The sequence below is a fragment of the Nerophis lumbriciformis genome, linkage group LG29, assembly GCF_033978685.3.
Source record: "Nerophis lumbriciformis linkage group LG29, RoL_Nlum_v2.1, whole genome shotgun sequence".
In the NCBI taxonomy this organism is placed as follows: domain Eukaryota; kingdom Metazoa; phylum Chordata; class Actinopteri; order Syngnathiformes; family Syngnathidae; genus Nerophis; species Nerophis lumbriciformis.
Genome location: NC_084576.2, coordinates 29,805,001 through 29,813,954, shown reverse-complemented (window position 1 = coordinate 29,813,954; position 8,954 = coordinate 29,805,001). Strand labels below are relative to the sequence as shown.

Genomic DNA, 8,954 nt, shown 5'->3' with positions numbered 1-8,954 from the left:
TATAGCGCTTTTCTCTAGAGACTCAAAGCACTTTTACAAAGTTAAAGTTGCATTTAAACCAGTGTGGGTGGCACTGGGAGCAGGTGGGTAAAGGGTCTTGCCCAAGGACACAATGGCAGTGACTAGGATGGCGGAAGCGGGGATCGAACCTGGAACCGAGCTATACCGCCCCATAAAAAACACATGTTTAATGTACTGTTTTTTTGCTAAAATAAAGCCAATAATGCCATTTTTTGTGGTCCCCTTTATTTAGAAAAGTACCGAAATACGGTACCAAAATATTGGTATCGGGACAACAGTGAGTGAATGATATTTATATAGCGCTTTTCTCTAGTGACTCAAAGCGCTTTTACACAGTGAAACCCAATATCTAAGTTGCATTTAAACCAGTGTGGGTGGAGTGTCTTGCCCAAGGACACAACGACAAGTGACTAGGATGGTGGAAGTGGGGATCGAACCTGGAACCGAGCTATACCGCCCCATAAAAAAACACGTGTTTAATATACCGTAAGATTTTTTTTGCTATAATAAAGCTATTTTTTGTGGTCCCCTTTATTTAGAAAAGTACCAAAATATCTTTGGTACCGGTACCAAAATATTGGTATCGGGACAACAGCGAGTGAATTATATTTATATAGCGCTTTTCTCTAGTGACTCAAAGCGCTTTTACATAGTGAAACCCAATATCTAAGTTGCATTTAAAGCAGTGTGGGTGGCACTGGGAGCAGGTGGGTAGAGTGTCTTGCCCAAGGACACAACGGCAAGTGACTAGGATGGCGGAAGCGGGGATCGAACTTGGAACCGAGCTATACCGCCCCATAAAAAACACATGTTTAATGCACCGTAAGATTTTTTTTGCTAAAATAAAGCCATTTTTTGTGGTCCCCTTTATTTAGAAAAGTACCGAAATACCTTTGGTACCGGTACCAAAATATCGGTATCGGGACAACAGTGAGTGAATGATATTTATATAGCGCTTTTCTCTAGTGACTCAAAGCGCTTTTACAAAGTTAAAGTTGCATTTAAACCAGTGTGGGTGGCACTGGGAGCAGGTGGGTAAAGGGTCTTGCCCAAGAACACAATGGCAGTGACTAGGATGGCGGAAGCGGGGATCGAACCTGGAACCGAGCTATACCGCCCCATAAAAAACCCATGTTTAATGTACCGTTTTTTGCTAAAATAAAGCCAAAAATAAAAATTTTTGTGGTCCCCTTTATTTAGAAAAGTACCGAAATACGGTACCAAAATATTGGTATCGGGACAACAGTGAGTGAATGATATTTATATAGCGCTTTTCTCTAGTGACTCAAAGCGCTTTTACACGGTGAAACCCAATATCTATGTTGCATTTAAACCAGTGTGGGTGGAGTGTCTTGCCCAAGGACACAACGACAAGTGACTAGGATGGTGGAAGTGGGGATCGAACCTGGAACCGAGCTATACCGCCCCCATAAAAAAACACATGTTTAATGTGCCGTAAGGGATTGAACTTGGAACCCTCAAGTTGCTGGCACGGCCAGCCTACCAACCGAGCTATACCGCCCGTTGAATAAATAGATGCATTTTGCACACAAATAGACAAACGGTAGAAAATGGATGGATGGATGGATGGATGGATGGATGATATCAATTCGATCACACAGTTATCCATCCACAAGTGATACCGCCATCGCTTTGAGGTATCATCGACGTCCGTGTCGATCCGCCCCAACCCCAGCGCCACACGGCAACAACTATCAGTTGCGCGCGCACGCGTACAGCGGCGGCAACAGCGGCGGGTGGTCGTCGTCGCGTGTGCAACTCGGTCAAAACAAAGCGGCGGCGCGCACGGGAGCGAGCATAGTCGCGTGCTTCATGAATGAGTCCGCCGCCGTCGTCGTCGTCGTCGTCATCATCATCATCATCGTTTACCGGAATTACCACCGGAGCCTCCATCCGCCGGATGCCCGGCCGGGAGCTCACATCGTCGGCTAGCCAGAGCAGAGGCGTCCCCCCGATGAGAAGCGACCTTGCGTCGGCGCCACAGCAACCGGAACCGGGCGACAGGAAGACGGAACGGTGAGTAATGGAAACTTTGCGTCCACTATTGTGTTTTTTTTGGTACACTTTTGTTTTGGGGGGGATGTGTTGCGTCAGTTAAACTCACAGGTAAGAACAACGTGGACTGTTGCGTGTGTGTACGTGTATATATGTGTGTGTGTGTGTGTATATATGTGTGTGTGTGTGTGTTCTGTGACTGGCCATTTTGCGTGGAATATGAATAACACCCGCAGCGAGATTGCACAAGGCGCAAAAGGATGGTGGTGGTCGACTTGACAGGAGCAGACAAAGGGGAGGAGGGTGCATGGTGGACAAAAGGTAAAAATACAAAACAAAATAAAAGCCCCAGACTGGCAGGGAAGAGGCCTCCCTGACCTTTGACTCCTGACCCCTGCACGTTAAAAAAACGCCCTGATAAAAAGAAGACACGTTGTTAGCCTTTTGTCTCAGCCCAGACTGCCGTTCCCGCCTTGGACCAGAGGGTGGCGCTTCATCGCTTCTTCTTACAAAAAAGGGGGAGACACCCAAGTATAGCAGCAATGTCGGGGCCTTTTACTGTGAAGGTCTGCACAAGCACCGACACGCACCCGCTCGTCCCTTGTCTGCTTTACCGTGTTTGGAGTGCGAGTTGAGCAAATATTGCGAAACACTCGCCTGGGGTGTGTGTGTGTGTGTGTGTGTGTGTGTGTGTGTGTGTGTGTGTGTGTGTGTGTGTGTGTGTGTGTGTGTGTGTGTGTGTGTGTGTGTGTGTGTGTGTGTGTGTGTGTGGCAATAACCACGGCAGGTTTCATGAAGTCACGGTTTGCATTTTTTTTGGACCTCATATTAAGATGAGACTTTATTGAATCCTGGGGGACATGGGGGAAAAATGTTCTAATAATTAAAAATTTTAATTAATTAATTTATTTTTTTAGACATGTATCTCGTGCGCACGAGAAACTTTTTATGAAGTTAAAACAATAAAAAAAAAAATTTTTTTTAATGTATTTTATTTTATTTTTTCAAAATGAATTGGCCATTTTTCAAACTTCCACCATTTTTTCCCCACATTTTTCAACCGATTCAAACCATTCCACCTTCAACACATTCCACCATTCTGGAAATTCAAACTACCTTTTTTTCCAAGTTCAAAAAAATTCCAGGATTTTCCAGAACTCCTGGTTTTCCGGGACATTTTTCCCCATTTAAAATGAATTGGCCATTTTTCAAACTTTCACCATTTTTTCACATTTTTCAACCGATTCAAACCATTCCACCTTCAACACATTCCACCATTCTGGAAATTCAAACTACCTTTTTTTCCAAGTTAAAAAAAAAGTCCAGGATTTTCCAGAATTCCTGGTTTTCCGGGACATTTTTCCCCATTCAAAATGAATTGGCCGTTTTTCAAACTTCCACCATTTTTTCCACATTTTTCAAACCATTCCACCTTCAACACATTCCACCGTTCTGGAAATTCAAGCTACCTTTTTTTCCAAGTTAAAACAAATTCCAGGATTTTCCAGAATTCCTGGTTTTCCGGGACATTTTTCCCCATTCAAAATGAATTGGCCATTTTTCAAACTTCCACCATTTCCCCCACATTTTTCAACCAATTCAAACCATTCCACCTTCAACACATTCCACCGTTCTGGAAATTCAAACTACCTTTTTTTCCAAGTTCAAAAAAATTCCAGTATTTTCCACAATTCCAGGGTTTTCCGGGACATTTTTCCCCATTCAAAATGAATTGGCCGTTTTTCAAACTTCTACCATTTTTTCCACATTTTTCAACCGATTCAAACCATTCCACCTTCAACACATTGCACCGTTCTGGAAATTCAAACTACCTTTTTTTCCAAGTTCCAAAAAATTCCAGGATTTTCCACAATTCCAGGGTTTTCCGGGACATTTTTCCCCATTCAAAATGAATTTGCCGTTTTTCAAACTTCTACCTTTTTTTCACATTTTTCAACCTATTCAAACCATTCCACCTTCAACACATTCCACTGTTCTGGAGATTCAAACTACCTTTTTTTCCAAGTTAAAAAAAATTCCAGGATTTTCCAGAATTCCTGGTTTTCCGGGACATTTTTCCCATTCAATATGAATTGGCCGTTTTTTAAACTTCCACCATTTTTTTCAAATTTTTCAACCAATTGAAACCATTCCACCTTCAACACATTCCACCATTCTGAAAATTCAAGCTACCTTTTTTTCCAAGTTCAAAAAAATTCCAGGATTTTCCAGAATTCCTGGTTTTCCGGGACATTTTTCCCCATTTAAAATGAAGTGGCCATTTTTCAAACTTCCACCATTTTTTCCAAATTTTTCAACCGATTCAAACCATTCCACCTTCAACACATTCCACCGTTCTGGAGATTCAAACTACCTTTTTTTCCAAGTTCCAAAAAAATCCAGGATTTTCCAGAATTCCTGGTTTTCAGGGACATTTTTCCCTATTCAAAATGAATTGGCCGTTTTTCAAACTTCCACCATTTTTTCAATTTTTTTAACCGATTCAAACCATTCCACCTTCAACACATTCCTCCATTCTGGAAATTCAAACTACCTTATTTTCCAAGTTCAAAAAAATTCCAGGATTTTCCAGAATTCCTGGTTTTCCGGGACATTTTTCCCCATTCAAGATGAATTGGCCATTTTTCAAACTTCCACCATTTTATCACATTTTTCAAACGATTCAAACCATTCCACCTTCAACACATTCCACCGTTCTGGAAATCCAAACTACCTTTTTTTCCAAGTTCAAAAAAATTCCAGGATTTTCCAGAATTCCTGGTTTTCCGGGACATTTTTCCCATTCAAAATAAATTGGCCGTTTTTCAAACTTCCACCATTTTTTCCACATTTTTCAACCGATTCAAACCATTCCACCTTCAACACATTCCTCCATTCTGGAAATTCAAACTACCTTATTTTCCAAGTTCAAAAAAATTCCAGGATTTTCCACAATTCCTGGTTTTCCGGGACATTTTTCCCCATTCAAAATGAATTGGCCGTTTTTCAAACTTCCACCATTTTTTCACATTTTTCAACCGATTCAAACCATTCCACTTTCAACACATTCCACCATTCTGGAAATTCAAACTACCTTTTTTTCCAATTTCAAAAAAATTCCAATATTTTCCAGAATTCCTGGTTTTCCGGGACATTTTTCCCCATTCAAAATGAAGTGGCCGTTTTTCAAACTTCTACCATTTTTTCACATTTTCCAACCGATTCAAATCATTCTACCGTTCTGGAAATTCAAACTACCTTTTTTTCCAAGTTCAAAAAAATTCCAGGATTTTCCAGAATTCCTGGATTTCCGGGACATTTTTCCCCATTCAAAATGAAGTGGCCGTTTTTCAAACTTCTACCATTTTTTCAAATTTTTCAACCGATTCAAACCATTCCACCTTCAACACATTCCACCGTTCTGGAAATTCAAACTACCTTTTTTTCCAAGTTAAAAAAAATTCCAGGATTTTCCAGAATTCCTGGTTTTCCGGGACATTTTTCCCCATTCAAAATGAAGTGGCCGTTTTTCAAACTTCCACCATTTTTTCACATTTTTCAACCGATTCAAACCATTCCACCTTCAACACATTCCACCATTCTGGAAATTCAAACTACCTTTTTTTCCAAGTTAAAAAAAATTCCAGGATTTTCCAGAATTCCTGGTTTTCCGGGACATTTTTCCCCATTCAAAATGAATTGGCCGTTTTTCAAACTCACACCATTTTTCCAAATTTTTCAACCGATTCAAACCATTCCACCTTCAACACATTCCACCGTTCTGGAAATTCAAACTACCTTTTTTTCCCAAGTTAAAAAAATTCCAGGATTTTCTAGAATTCCTGGTTTTCCGGGACATTTTTCCCCATTCAAAATGAAGTGGCCATTTTTCAAACTTCCACCATTTTTCCCACATTTTTCAACCGATTCAAACCATTCCACCTTCAACACATTCCACCGTTCTGGAGATTCAAACTACCTTTTTTTCCAAGTTCCAAAAAAATCCAGGATTTTCCAGAATTTCTGGTTTTCAGGGACATTTTTCCCTATTCAAAATGAATTGGCCGTTTTTCAAACTTCCACCATTTTTTCAATTTTTTTAACCGATTCAAACCATTCCACCTTCAACACATTCCTCCATTCTGGAAATTCAAACTACCTTATTTTCCAAGTTCAAAAAAATTCCAGGATTTTCCAGAATTCCTGGTTTTCCGGGACATTTTTCCCCATTCAAGATGAATTGGCCATTTTTCAAACTTCCACCATTTTATCACATTTTTCAAACGATTCAAACCATTCCACCTTCAACACATTCCACCGTTCTGGAAATCCAAACTACCTTTTTTTCCAAGTTCAAAAAAATTCCAGGATTTTCCAGAATTCCTGGTTTTCCGGGACATTTTTCCCATTCAAAATGAATTGGCCGTTTTTCAAACTTCCACCATTTTTTCCACATTTTTCAACCGATTCAAACCATTCCACCTTCAACACATTCCTCCATTCTGGAAATTCAAACTACCTTATTTTCCAAGTTCAAAAAAAATTCCAGGATTTTCCACAATTCCTGGTTTTCCGGGACATTTTTCCCCATTCAAAATGAATTGGCCGTTTTTCAAACTTCCACCATTTTTTTCACATTTTTCAACCGATTCAAACCATTCCACTTTCAACACATTCCACCATTCTGGAAATTCAAACTACCCTTTTTTCCAATTTCAAAAAAATTCCAATATTTTCCAGAATTCCTGGTTTTCCGGGACATTTTTCCCCATTCAAAATGAAGTGGCCGTTTTTCAAACTTCTACCATTTTTTTCACATTTTCCAACCGATTCAAATCATTCTACCGTTCTGGAAATTCAAACTACCTTTTTTTCCAAGTTCAAAAAAATTCCAGGATTTTCCAGAATTCCTGGATTTCCGGGACATTTTTCCCCATTCAAAATGAAGTGGCCGTTTTTCAAACTTCTACCATTTTTTCAAATTTTTCAACCGATTCAAACCATTCCACCTTCAACACATTCCATCATTCTGGAAATTCAAGCTACCTTTTTTTCCAAGTTAAAACAAATTCCAGGATTTTCCAGAATTCCTGGTTTTCCGGGACATTTTTCCCCATTCAAAATGAATTGGCCACTTTTCAAACTTCCACCATTTTTTCACATTTTTCAACCGATTCAAACCATTCCACCTTCAACACATTCCACCATTCTGGAAATTCAAACCACCTTTTTTTCCAAGTTCAAAAAAATTCCAGGATTTTCCACAATTCCTGGTTTTCCGGGACATTTTTCCCCATTCAAAATGAATTGGCTGTTTTTCAAACTTCCACCATTTTTTTCCACATTTTTAAACCGATTCAAACCATTCCACCTTCAACACATTCCACCGTTCTGGAAATTCAAACTACCTTTTTTTCCAAGTTAAAAAAAATTCCAGGATTTTCCAGAATTCCTGGTTTTCCGGGACATTTTTCCCATTCAAAATGAATTGGCCGTTTTTCAAACTTCCACCATTTTTTCCACATTTTTCAACCGATTCAAACCATTCCACCTTCAACACATTCCTCCATTCTGGAAATTCAAACTACCTTATTTTCCAAGTTCAAAAAAATTCCAGGATTTTCCACAATTCCTGGTTTTCCGGGACATTTTTCCCCATTCAAAATGAATTGGCCGTTTTTCAAACTTCCACCATTTTTTTCACATTTTTCAACCGATTAAACCCATTCCACCTTCAACACATTCCACCGTTCTGGAAATTCAAACTACCCTTTTTTCCAAGTTAAAAAAAATTCCAGGATTTTCCAGAATTCCTGGTTTTCCGGGACATTTTTCCCCATTCAAAATGAATTGGCCGTTTTTCAAACTTCTACCATTTTTTTCCACATTTTTCAACCGATTCAAACCATTCCACCTTCAACACATTCCACCGTTCTGGAAATTCAAACTACCTTTTTTTCCAAGTTCAAAAACATTCCAGGATTTTCCACAATTCCTGGTTTTGCGGGACATTTTTCCCCATTCAAAATGAATTGGCCGTTTTTCAAACTTCCACCATTTTTTCCACATTTTTCAACCTATTCAAACCATTCCACCTTCAACACATTCCACCGTTCTAGAAATTCAAACTACCTTTTTTTCCAAGTTCAAAAATTTCCAGGATTTTCCAGAATTCCTGGTTTTCCGGGACATTTTTCCCCATTCAAAATTAATTGGCCATTTTTCAAACTTTCACCATTTTTTCAAATTATTCAACCTATTCAAACCATTCCACCTTCAACACATTCCACCGTTCTGGAAATTCAAACTACCTTTTTTTTCAAGTTCCAAAAAATTCCAGGATTTTCCAGAATTCCTGGTTTTCCGGGACATTTTTCCCCGTTCAAAATGAATTGGCCGTTTTTCAAACTTCCACCATTTTTTCCACATTTTTCAACCGATTCAAACCATTCCACTTTCAACACATTCCACCATTCTGGAAATTCAAACTACCTTTTTTTCCAATTTCAAAAAAATTCCAATATTTTCCAGAATTCCTGGTTTTCCGGGACATTTTTCCCCATTCAAAATGAAGTGGCCGTTTTTCAAACTTCTACCATTTTTTCACATTTTCCAACCGATTCAAATCATTCCACCTTTTTTTCCAAGTTAAAAAAAATTCCAGGATTTTCCAGAATTCCTGGTTTTCCGGGACATTTTTCCCCACTCAAAATGAATTGGCCATTTTTCAAACTTTCCACCATTTTTCCCCACATTTTTCAACCGATTCAAACCATTCCACCTTCAACACATTCCACCGTTCTGGAAATTCAAACTACCTTTTTTTCCAAGTTAAAAAAAATTCCAGGATTTTCCAGAATTCCTGGTTTTCCGGGACATTTTTCCCCATTCAAAATGAATGGGCCTTTTTTCAAACT

The 8,954-nt window shown here is 39.1% G+C and overlaps 1 protein-coding gene across 1 annotated transcript in view; it reads left to right on the top strand.

Annotated features, from left to right (window-relative positions):
- The first annotated feature begins 1,769 nt into the window (after positions 1-1,769).
- prr5a (proline rich 5a (renal)) overlaps positions 1,770-8,954 on the top strand; it is a 37,348-nt gene continuing 30,163 nt past the window's right edge. The window contains exon 1 of the mRNA XM_061924543.1: positions 1,770-2,058. The gene's annotated coding sequence lies outside the window, so the exon portion shown is untranslated. The remainder of the gene's footprint in view (positions 2,059-8,954) is intronic.